This window comes from Neolamprologus multifasciatus, chromosome 5, assembly GCF_963576455.1.
Source record: "Neolamprologus multifasciatus chromosome 5, fNeoMul1.2, whole genome shotgun sequence".
NCBI lineage: Eukaryota > Metazoa > Chordata > Actinopteri > Cichliformes > Cichlidae > Neolamprologus > Neolamprologus multifasciatus.
In genome coordinates this window covers 35,620,854-35,633,701 of record NC_140443.1, presented here as the reverse complement: position 1 = coordinate 35,633,701, position 12,848 = coordinate 35,620,854, and positions in this window count along the sequence as shown.

The window sequence follows — 12,848 nt, the reverse complement described above, 5'->3', positions numbered from 1 at the left end:
TGTCTTTCCCCCCAAAAAAACTCAATAGTCCAATGGAATTTTTACACAGTTTGACTAACCTTATTCCTGCCTGCCACAGTAGTGTACTTATATAACTGTGTTCAGGACATATAGAAACAACTCAATACATTTTGTTCAATTACCTGACCTGACTTTCCTGAACCAAAATATAATGATGAGAGTGAGAGCTTCTCTTTCATGTGAGCGTAAACTTTATTGGTGCACAAATGAGGAAGGAGGCTGCAATGATGGGATAGGAAGTATTTTTATCGTTGTCCCTAAGCAGCACAAAGGCCAAACATTTCATGAGCAAGGATCATGCAAGTCGGGAATGCTTGGCTGCTGTTTCTTCAGCAAGCCTCTGGAGAGCCAGACTGAGGCAGACGGCCCCTCCAGCAGAGAGGGGATTACAGAGAAGATACAGTAACGAGACATGATTCAGACTGAAAATGTTTTGTCAACCTTTCCTGTTCTTGGGGGGGAAAGTATCTTATACAGAAAAGTGAACCTTATAGGAATTCATCAACACAAAGTCTGGTTTTGTGTGCAAAAACAATCAGTCATAAAACATGCATACAACCTTATATTAATCAGGAAAATTCAACATTTCCACGTGAAGCAACCACCTGCAACAAAAGAGAAAAAAAACCAGGAAGAAACTTTAAATCGGTTAAATCAGACTCAGGGAAGGTGGCCACATGTGGTTCTCATTTAGCAGGAGGGGAGAATGGAAAGAAAAGAAGCAACCTTACATTGTAGATGAAGCAATAGATGCTCCCTGTGCATTATCTGTAGCCTTTAAACTTAGAAAATGAAAGCAACAGGACACTCAGTGGCAATGGTAGGTGCAAGATGTTGTAGATGTTTATAGTTGCAAACTTTTCCAGACTGAATGGCCTCAAAAAATTAAAGCCACCTCTACTGATGCTGCACTCTGTCTGTTTAATGGATGCCTGCTCATCCTAAAACTATTCTGGATGTAGGAGATGTTCCTTCAATACATTTTATCTACAAGGTATTTCTTGGCTTGGTCCTCAGGCGATAAGTAAATTGTGTCTAGTCCTTCCCCACAACACACATACAAACAAAATAACAATCAAAACAAAAGATGCAAGATGAATCTGATTTATACTGCTCTCTGATGTACGTAGTGCTGCTCCAGAGATGTCAGATAACCTTGCATTCTCTGAATGTCTCTGGACAGTCTCTCCCTAACTTATGCAAGACGTGTTTTTCCCCAGGTGAGGTTGCCCAGTGCACCTGTGCAATGTGTGGGTGCACTGTTAGGAAGGGAAACGCCTGCACAGTAATAGAGAAGAGGCTTTGGATTGGTCACTTAAATTCAGGCTGCCAAAAAGGTGAGTGATGCATGCATATACATTATTTACTGGGAACTTCCAGTGTAAACGTTCACACTTGGAAGAACAGTGCAGTTGATATTAGCTCATGAATCTCCCATCAGTAAAAATCCCAGTTCTCCTGATTAGACAACTTCTACAAGTCTAATGGAGCGCTTTGGTCTCCACTGCATTATGTTGTACATGTGTGCATTTACACACCAGTTACTTCATTAACACAAGGACAGGTCAGGGCCTGATGGTCAGCTGTATCACAGAGTTAAACTTTTGTGCATATGGTGGAGTAATGTGTAACACCTGGTTCCTATTCCTGCAGTGCTTTCCAAGCCTACTTTAGAAATTGAGAAACAACTAAAACTATATTGCATTTGGATGTTGCCCAGGTGAACAAGGTCGTTGGGAAGCAGTACGGGGACTGAGAACGTGGAATTGATAGAATACATAACGCATGTGAGAACTATGAATAAGCAGAAGACCAACATCCACGCCAACCAGGAAGCTAGCAGCTCAATGCTAAAACATCAATAGAAAAATAAAAACCTTGATAACCAAAGGTTACAGCTGGAAGGATGTCAGCCAACAGAGGTGCAGGAGGGCTCCATAAGAGACAGGTCCTGAATAAGATGCCTGAATAATAATGTGTCCACAAGTGAGGCTCTAGGCTGAAGAGATACACCAGACAAGCAAAGGCTTAGAAAATAAATGGCCTGTTGTCTAAAGATCCTTCCAGGCTGTACTCCCAGCTCCAAGTAAGAGAACAAATGTGCCCAGAGCTTAAACTGGATAATACTGGCAGAACATCTGGGTAAAAAGAACCATCACACAACACCAGTGCCAACACTGTGAACACCTGGCAGCAGTTATTTATGCAGGCACTCATTGAGGGAAGAAGAACTGCTCAGTGCGTCATAGATTGTTGTAGCACAGTTATGGATGGCTCACATTCAGCTGATCCAGCCCTGACTATAAGCTTTATCAAAGGTTTTAAGCCTAATCTTCAAAGTAGAGCGAGTGTCTGCCCTGAATCCAAACTGGGAACTGGTTCCACAAAAAGCTGAAGGCCGTGCCTCCCATTCTACTTTTGAAAACTACCAGTAAGGCTGCACACGCATGCATGCACACACCATCCAGAAGGGTGAGAGGGAGATTTATTTTTTATACAATTTTTTAACTCCACCTATCACCCACTCATGTGAACCCTGTCTACATTTTCCTTGACTTCCCAGATTAATGGCGTTATGTAAGTCACTGGTCTGAAACCCTGGCAGCATCCTGGGGTTTTTATTAACTGGGCTGTATTTTATTTTTATACCTTGTGATGGTGCCAGTACTACAATACCAGCAGTCTGATGGATGAGGCTTTGGGCAGAGAGCCACAGGACACACACACACATTTAAGTTTACTTTAGTGTGTCTTCCCATTATCACCAGTTTTAGCACTTTAGCAGTTTGTGATTCTCAAAGCTATCAATGCTTCATTCTGCTGCTGAGGAAGATGAAGGCAGTAGTTAAACTAGTTGAACTAGTTAAAACTGAAGAGTACATTAAAGAGAACCATTAATATATATGTTGGTTTATTTCCACTCAAAGCTGTATCTCCTATTATTCTTCATTAAGCTTGCGTGTGTTTGTGGGCTGGAAAGCAGGTGTTTCATCTTGTTCCAGGAAAGCTAATGGAGGCCACAGAGTGTATTTATAGCCAGTGACTCTCAAGAGGTGTGGAGCCAGAGTGTGGTCTGAAAATACACTGTGCATACACAACAGTGACCCCACTAGAGAGCTCGCTGCCAATCAGGGCACATGCATACATACACACAGGCTATAATTATAATCCCCATGATTGATATGTGCGGCTCCTATCCACAATGGAGCGTACAGAGCATCTTTCTCACTCCCGACACTCTGTATACACAGTAAACACTGAATATATGTACTCAGCTATAAAGAGACAGAAGAGAAACACAACTAATAATACAGATCAGATTTACACACGTCCTCTAATATAGTTACTGAGAAACACATCTGGGGTCATATTAAAAAAAGTAATAACATAACTAGTTCAATTCAATTCAGTTCAGTTTTATTTAAATAGTCCCAAATCGCAACAACAGTTGCCTCAAGGTGCTTTATATTGTGAGGTAAAGACCCTACAATAATACAAAAACAACAGAGAAAATTCCAGCAATCCCCTATGAGCCCCTATGAGCATGTAGTTTTTCAGCAGTGGGAAGGAAAAACTCCTTTTTAACAGGAAGAAACCTCCAGCAGAACCAGGATCAGGGAGGGACCACCATTTCCCCCAACCAGTTGGGGGTAAGGAAAGGAAGACACAAAGTTAAAGAGAGCCAGAGATTAATGATAAATAAACTTATTGCAGAGTAACTAAGGGAGGATTCAGGGTCACCTGATCCAGCCCTAAGTATATGCTTTATTAAAAAGAAAAATTTGAAGCCTAATCTTAAAAGCAGGAAGAGTATCTGTCTCCTGAATCCAAACTGGAAGATGGTTCCACAGAAGAGAAAGCTGAACTTCTCACCCTATCTCTGAGGGAGAGGACAGCCACCCTTCAGAGGAAGCTGATTTCTGCTGCTTGTATCCTCACTACCCACAGCTCGTGACCATAGGTGAGGGACGTCGATCAACCAGTAAATTGAGAGCTTCGCTTTTACACTCAGCTCTCTCTTCACCATGATGAACCAGCACAGCGTCTGCGTCACTGCAGCCACAGCACCAATTCGTCTGTCGATCTCCCGCCCCCTTCTCCCGTTACTCGTGAACAAGACCCTGAGATACTTAAACTCCTCTGCTTGGGGCAGGAACTCGTCTCTGACCTGGAGTGTGCACTACACCTCTTTCAGGCTGAGGACCATGGCTTTGGAGGTGCTGATTCTCATTCCCACCGCTTCACACTCAGGAGCAAACCATTCCAGTGTGAGCTGGAGGCCATCACCCAATGAAGCCAACAGAACCACATCATCCACGAAAAGCAGAGATGAGATCCTGAGACCACCCAAGTGAAAGCCTTCAGCTTCCTGGCTACACCCAGAAATTCTGTCCATAAACATTGTGAACAGAACCAGTGACAATAGGCAGCCCTGGCAGAGCCCATCACCCACCGGGAATGAGCCCAACTTATTGCTATACGGATATCTAGATGATCAGTAAGTTGTTTTACAGGTACTCTTTCAAGAGTAGTTATTTGGACCTTGGTCTATAATTAGCTAAGACAGCTTGGTCAACTGATGGTTCTTTAAGTAAGTAAGTCGGGTGCATCGTGTCCCAGGCAGCAGCCAGGAGCGGAGGCCCTAGCGGACTGATTCCTGGCTACCAAGACTGACAGGAAGGAGCCTGAGTTAGTGGGTGAGGTTGAGAGGTACTGCTAGATATAGTGTGGCTCAGTGCATGGCTTGAGCTCTTGAACCAGTCTTCTGAAAAGGGATTGGACTCTGTCTCAGTCTGCAGTTGGCCTCGGTGAGAGGCGGCAGCCTGCAATGGGTATCCTAGTATCCCCTCGGCTTGCTGCCTGTACGTTGGGGTTTCTCCCAGTGGACGAGAGAGGTTGTTCCCTGCAGGTTCAGTTCCTTGATCATGATCAAGGAACTAAACTAAGGACTAAAACTGAACTAAGGACTAAAAACTCCTTTGTACCCTGAGCCATCAAACTGTACAACTTGGGACTTGGGGAGAGTCAGAGGAGTAGCAGGCTGAGGAGGGGGGTGAATGATGTCAACCAACTACAATAAACCAAACAAAATCATAATTTCCCTAAAGGGACCTCTCCAGGGATTAATAAAGTTCAATTCAATTCAATTCAATTCAATTTTATTTATATAGCGCCAAATCACAACAAAAGTCGCCTCAAGGCGCTTCATAGATACAGAGAAAAACCCAACAATCATATGACCCCCTATGAGCAGCACTTTGGCGACAGTGGGAAGGAAAAACTCCCTTTTAACAGGAAGAAACCTCCGGCAGAACCAGGCTCAGGGAGGGGCGGGGCCATCTGCTGCGACCGGTTGGGGTGAGAGAAGGAAGACAGGATAAAGACATGCTGTGGAAGAGCAGTTCTATTCTATTCTATTCTATTCTATTCTATTCTATACTTCCAGGCTAAATGATGATCTTCTAAACTGATCTTCCTCTCCAGCTTACAAATCATCTGCTTTAAGGTGTGCATTTGAGAGTTATACCAGGGAGTAAAGTACTTCTGATTTAAGGCTTTCTTTTTCAGAGGCACTACAGTATCCAGAGTAATACACAGTGAAGAAGTTAAGTTCTTAACAATTGATCTCGATCTCTATAGGAGTAGCGTTCCTACTGGGCGGAGCCAGTGAGCTACAGACAAGAAGTCTGATGCAACCTTTCAGTTATTGATCAGCTGATCAGTTATTGATTCTGACAGACTGAAGCACAAACTTATTCACCTGTTTTTTTCAGGTGAATAAGACAGAACAGCTTCTATTTATCTTTGTACAAGTTGATGATAGTTTTTAAGGAAAAAACTAAACTAAATATAGAAAATAAACCTTTTTAAAATCAAAACAACTGATAGTTTATTTCAGTTCATAGGAAGGACTTGAAAGTGCGTTAAATAATTGCTTAAAAGAGTTGTTTTGGCTTTTAAAAAGTTGCACTCTGCACTGTTAGCACAAGGCATAGAAGAAGATAACAGTGGATGAATTATATCCTTAAAACCTATCCTGGTACCATTACTTTTCACAAAAGCACTACATTAATTTACTTATTTATATCCTGAAGAAAGTAGTTTATTACACTTCTTGTTGCATTACTTGTGTGTTCTGAAATGTCAGAGGATTTATGAGAACGGAAAAGGAAGGTACAAGGATGTAGTATACCTCGTGTTTCATGGCATTGTGAAAGTACTCAGCGGAGTAATAAGCGTCAAGCTTAACCAAAAGCTGTTTGAGCAGAATAGTTGGGACCAGAACTGGTGCTGTGCTGTGACATGCACTTTTTGAAACTCTGCAATTCAACTGAACTCCATCCAAGCCCTTGAGATAGCAGTCAAATAAGTCAAAAGGGATGTGACTTGGCTTTGTAGAAACCCCAGAAATTTTTGTAGTTCTTTGTGGCAAGTAGGAGTGGGCCGTTAGAACACTCTGGGTTGGTCTTCCTCCGCTCACTCTGAAGAGTGTATTCTAGGAAAGACTCAGTTGGCAAAACCCACTTTTCTCATTTCATACAGAACCCACTCAACCTGATGTTTTTTGAGAACAGACAAACACAAAAATGTGAAGAAAATCTCAATGCATCACTTACTAATGGTTGGAAAACTGCTAGAGCATAAGCTATGCCAAAGGACATAACAGTCCCCTCAAAGTGCCCCAAAGGAACACTGAAAGCAGTTTTCCACTCAAGTCACACAATCTTCTATTATGCATACACAACGGTAAGCATTTCGTAGCAGAGATTGTAAAGGTGGCTTAATGGCATTATTCAGGTGGCACCAGTAATAAATCAGGTTGAGGGTATATTGCTGGATAAGTGGTTGGGTTGGTTGGAGGTACAGCGGATTTTAAACAGTTAGACGGGCAAAACAAACTCCTCTGTCTCTCCCACCATAAATATATAGTCTGAGGAGCAGAAAAGACAAAAAACTCAAGGTACTTACTGATTTCTTAGAGATAAATAAGATAAATTGCCTCAATCCGAAGTATACTCCTGGTGTATAGTCAGTGTTGGGAAGGTTACTTTTAAAATGTATTCCATTACAGAATACATGCCCCAAAATGTATTCTGTAACATATTCCGTTACGTTACTCAATGAAAGTAACGTATTCTGAATACTTTGGATTACTTAATATATTATCATGCTGTTTACAACTACATGAATGTACTATTGCTGTGATTTATTACTGTTACTGAAGGTCCGCGGCTCCGAACCGTAGTAAAGGGACCTCTGGCTAATACGGTGGGTTCTGTGTCGGGCTGGTAGCCGAAAACTAGCTTTACTTTGTTGTCTGGGTCAACTTTGCTAGCGAGAGACAGAGAGAGGCGTTGAAAGGCTGCTCCAACAGAACTTATTGTATTTGGAGGAAAACATGAACACTGTGTACAGTCGAGTCTTAATAGCTTACTTACAACTGGGCTCGTCAGGCTCTCTTCTTGGCTGCAGCGGTTATTATTATATTTACATGCTTCCAGCTCCCGTTTCTGCTCGATGACAGCTCGTACTTTTCCTTTTTCTCCCTCCCTCGCTCACAGACACATAACGTGTATAGCAGTCCATTCTCCCTGCAGCACGGACTACACTGCCCATGATGCTACATTCTTTAGAGCTATACCTGTAGCATTCTGCCTATTAGCTTAGCATAACAACAACAAAAAGGCCTCTCTCACCCAGGAAACACGCAGAGAGAGAGAGAGTGTCACCCTGTAACCATGGCAACCGTAACGCTGCCGCCTGGAACATCAAAAAGAACGTAGCTGTCAAACAAAACCCAAACAGTCCTGACCCGCCACAATATGAAACAGGGAAGTACCGCCGTGTAATCCATTTATTTCAACAAAGTAACTGTATTCTAAATACCACCTTTTTAAACGGTAACTGTAACGGAATACAGTTACTCATATTTTGTATTTTAAATACGTAACGGCGGTACATGTATTCCGTTACTCCCCAACACTGTGTATAGTTGACCATTTCGTGCAGTTATTGATACGCCAAGGAGAGTGTGTTAATTGAGATTTGAAATTGGAGAGATTTTGATCTACTCCTCAGTCGATCAAAGCTTGCATGACAAACTGTCATTGTCGTACTGTTGCAGGAAGCTGCGTGTGAGGAACATTATTACTGTTTGACCCATCTACCAGTATCCCCACATTTACTGGCGGGCTCCTTCTTCCTGTTGCACGAGACAAAATGCTACAAAATGAAATGAAACCTTGTAATGCCTACCACTTGATTACCAAATGCATGGCAGGAGTAGGAAGGACTGCACCAATGGAGAAACTCCACCCAGGGCTGGAGAAAATAAGAGAAGTCGGCGCAACAAGAATTAATTAGAATTAATTTTATATTCAGCTCAAGCACTTTCTGTCTCACCTGACAAGATGTGTTGCTTTCTATAGTATATGTGATGAAGTATCAGCTCAGAGACTGATTAATCTTTTATTGTGTTTTTATTTTCATTATTAATGTAGCACTGCCACACTTTTGTTTTTGTTCTCAGGATATTCTGTGACCATGAAAGTATAACAGTCCAAAATTTCTTTGGTGCTCCAAACACTGTAGTACACAATCATAAACTCAGTCAAATATCTCAGAACCCTTTGACCCTTTACTGTAGTTAGTTTTCTCTAACCTGTTCTGTGATAGAGTGCTGCCCCCTTGTGTTTGAAAAAGAACACAAGAGGTCTGTTGATTTGGAGTTTTTATGTTTAAAATATCCATAGAGCAAACTTTAAGGCCAAAGCAATCAAAACCAAATCAGTTAAATACATTAAGAAATTAATGAAACTGCCTAGGTACATTTCTAGAATTTCTGTGGCATTTTCTCCCTTTTCCCAACACAAAAGAAATTTGTGTATAGAACTCATATTTGTGCAAAAAAACCCCATTAATGTTGGGGATCATCAGAAGGAAAGGTGATGGAGATCCATGCTTTAAGAGAAAATGTAACACGGGTATTGCAAATACTACAAGAAAGCAATGCTGGTAGAAAACGGTTAACCTCACGGCTTCGTAAATGTCCTGGTCTGGTTCTTGATTACTTTACTTGAGAACTCAAAGCACTGTAAACAACATGCGTCATTGTTTACTACCTGCTGTCACTAGTATGCACTCTATATGCACAAAAGTACCAGAACACTTACACGAGCCGCTTCATGCCATCAGTCTCACGCTGTCCCATTACCTCAAAAAGGAGATCACAGTAGTTTGAATCTACTTTGTGTTATGGGAATAAATAGGAAAAATAGACCAATCAGATTCCTGTTGTGTGTCCACTTAGCTCTAATTCCTTTTTTTAATATAGATGTTGCATCAGCTTGAGAAAAAGGAAAATCTTTTTTTTTCTGCATAACCAAACTCAGCTGACAAACAGCATTTTTTGGCTGTTGTAACATTACTAGATTACTTCCTTTTTGTTAGAAACATGTGGCCCAACAGGCCACGTTATGTTTTCATTTTAGGAACTCTTTAAAATTACAGTCAGCTGGCGAGAAAGCTGAGTGACAGCTTTCTTGAGAAATCTATTGAGAGAATGATAGCTATCAATAAGAAAGTCAGTTTGGTAGCACGATGTATGCATATGAGAAACTATATCAAGGAGATCTGTTGTGGAAATCAGATAAAATTCAGAAAAAAGAAGTGGATGAGACACTTGAGAGGAAACAGGTTGAACTTTTTCACATTCAGCAGATGACATGACAGGAAAAACAAACTGAGCAGGATGAAGCGGTGGTGCTAAGCAGGATACTTGGATGGTGCTTATTACTGCTAATCAGTCCAGAAAAGTAGGATGTTATTTAATCTTTTATGAGAAAGTTTAATAACTCCTCCATTCAGCTTTCATTTGTGGCCGTGCATATGATCATTGATTCAATGAAAATGATTGACAGGTGGAGCATATCTGCATTTCACAGGCGCTACATTATTGAGTGCTAAAGTACAGACTATTAAACCTATTGAGTGAATTATTGATATTTCCCAAATCTGGGTGCTGAGATGCACATTTAGGAGAAGAGAGCTGAAAGCCTGGGAGCTAAATTCTCAATAAAGATTTAGGACTGTTCGGTTCTCCTCCTGAAAGGCTATAAAGCCATGTAGAGAATGATACTCAGGCAGTGAATCAGACATGCAGAGAGAGCTTAAAGGCCACAGAAGCAGAGTTTTAATGAAGTCACAGTTCAAGGTGTTGGCCACATCCCCAGCCCACAGAGACGGACAGCAGAGATACAGCAGAGATTGCTATTTCACAAGCCTTCATTACAATAAGAATGTGACGGCTTGCCTGGTTAACTGATGGTGCGGTCATTCGCCCAGTCAAAGCTCAGCTTCTGCAGTAATCTCTTCAACACAACAGACAGATCTTTTGTACATAAAGTCACAGCTAGAAAGCTTCACTAAATTCACTACATTTACTACATTTTTGAAGAGAGGACATTACAAGTAGCTTTAAGCTATCACGGCTGCCTAAGCAGGGAGAAGAGAGCCACCTTCATGAAGCTGAAAACTTGACATTCAACACGCCTCACTACCCGATCGATCCCTCTTCACATTACACACCTCTTCATGCACCCAGACGTTTTAGTTTGAGATGGTAAATCTGCTAAAACTGACCTCACAGTAACTTTAACCAACTTTATCTGGAAATGTAATTATTAACTTATTAACAGAGCGTGTAAACAGATTCATGTCCCCACAACATGAGTATACACACACACACACACACACACACAGAAAAATAGTGAAAAAGCCATCCAACCACTGAGTCTGTAGATCTGGTGTGATGGTCAGGTTACAAAGTAGATCATTAACTTCAGTGACTCCTGAGGACCAGAACCAACAGGTTCACGTTAGACTGAAGCAGACACACACAGAGCTAGCAGTCAGAGTTTAAAAAAAGTCATGTGGCGGGCAGTCAATAATTAAATGGTATTTTATATTCGGCCATGGATCAGTGCAGATTATGTCCGGAGTTGTTTCGATGAATAATAAATGTGCATCAGAGTATCAAAGGAAAGGTCCAGCTCTCACTGCAGTCTCATCCCCAGAGTTTGACTTTGTTTGAAATGTATTAGTCAACATCCGAGCGGTTATCAAGGCCTAACTGTCTCCTTTGACATTCAGAAAAACTCATCAGAATGAATATAGGAAACTGTTATGAAGCTTTTCAGATAAGATACAAAAACACAACATAGTCCCTCGTTGAAAAAATATCTCCAAACAACATCAATAAAAATGTCCTGAACTGAACTCAAATTAGCAGAAATGAGCTGAAGCAGACAGCAGGTGTCTACAGCTGCCTGCGCTGGCACCAGCACTCTGCACAGAGGCTCAATCTGTTTGTTTGTTTGTTGTCCTACGATCTAAACATTCTGTTTAATCCTGTAAGGTTGAGCATTTTTTCAGTCTGATGTTGCTGCTCTACATAAGATACAGAAGAAAGTGCAATGAGTGTGTCAGCAATGCTTGAAAGTAATGGGAATAATGCTCTAAATGATGTAGGGGTGGGGTGCAGAAGGTATGTACAGAATATTCTTTTAATGACTCACATATTTTGACCTTGCTGCCCTTTGACCTTTCAACAAAGAGCTTATCAGCTCCCATATTTGTTAGCGTGCTCTTCTTTCTGTGAATCCCTGATGGACAGGAACTAGAAACCAGTTTCAAACAACAATCAGCATCAGCGTAAAGATTTCAAAACCAAGTTAAGGACTGACGAATAGAGCAGTTTTTACTAATATATACTTTGTTACAAATTATTTTAGATCCTCCAATTTGATAAACATGTGAAGAAGATTTCAAGACTGATCCAAGTTAATTAGATTACACCCACTTCAGCAGCTCAGTTATTCGTTGATTCCACAAAATTTCCTCCTTTTTTATTTTGTACGACAGTTTGGTCACGAGCATCACCATATATAACTAAGAATCTGACATCTTTATAAAATCAAGCCAAAGCCAGTTCTGCAGAGTCCTTATCATATTTTAAAGAACATAATTTACTTAGTTTTAATTCAGAGTTTCATTTATTTCTGTTTTTAAAATGTATAAATATTCTTGCCCCAGATTATCTTTCTAGACACATTCAAGGGCAAGACAGTAATCTCATTACAAAGAGTGTAGTGAATGGCAGCTGTGAAATCTAAATAAATTAAATCTAAAGTCTGTCATCCAGCATTTTCCACAATGGCTCATCGTCCATGGAACGCACTTCCACCTGAAATCCAGTTGATAACATATATTAAATGTACATATAAACATCGAAGGCTGGAGCTGTAGTCATTTTAATTCATTATGCTGTACTTTTCTAATTATTCATACTTTTGGAAATAATTATTTATTACACTTATTTCTATTACGGAGCCTTTGTTGTATAACTGAGAGGGACTGAGATCCCTCCATCTTTCTTACGCTACATTTACACTGTGTGTATATATTATATTTATTGTATATTATGTATATAATGTAAATGAATGCTATGAATTTAGTTTTTTCATTGTGAATGTAAAACCACAACATCGGACAAGGGTCAGAAATTAGAAATAGCCAAAAGCTCTGTGTGCAGCACTTCTTCATACTGGAACTATGTTAAACTGCACTGTCGCTTTTATATAATAAATTGAATGATCAGCATCATCATGAAAGTTTCAAAATCAACTTAAAAAAATGAAGAAAGAAATATATGGGCTTCCAATGCTCCAAGGCCTCCAATGATAAAATGCAGCATTAGAAGAGTGCAGCTCAGTGCTTTTCTCCTTCCTCCCCTTTAATAAGTACAGCGTTTCATAATAATGTAATAT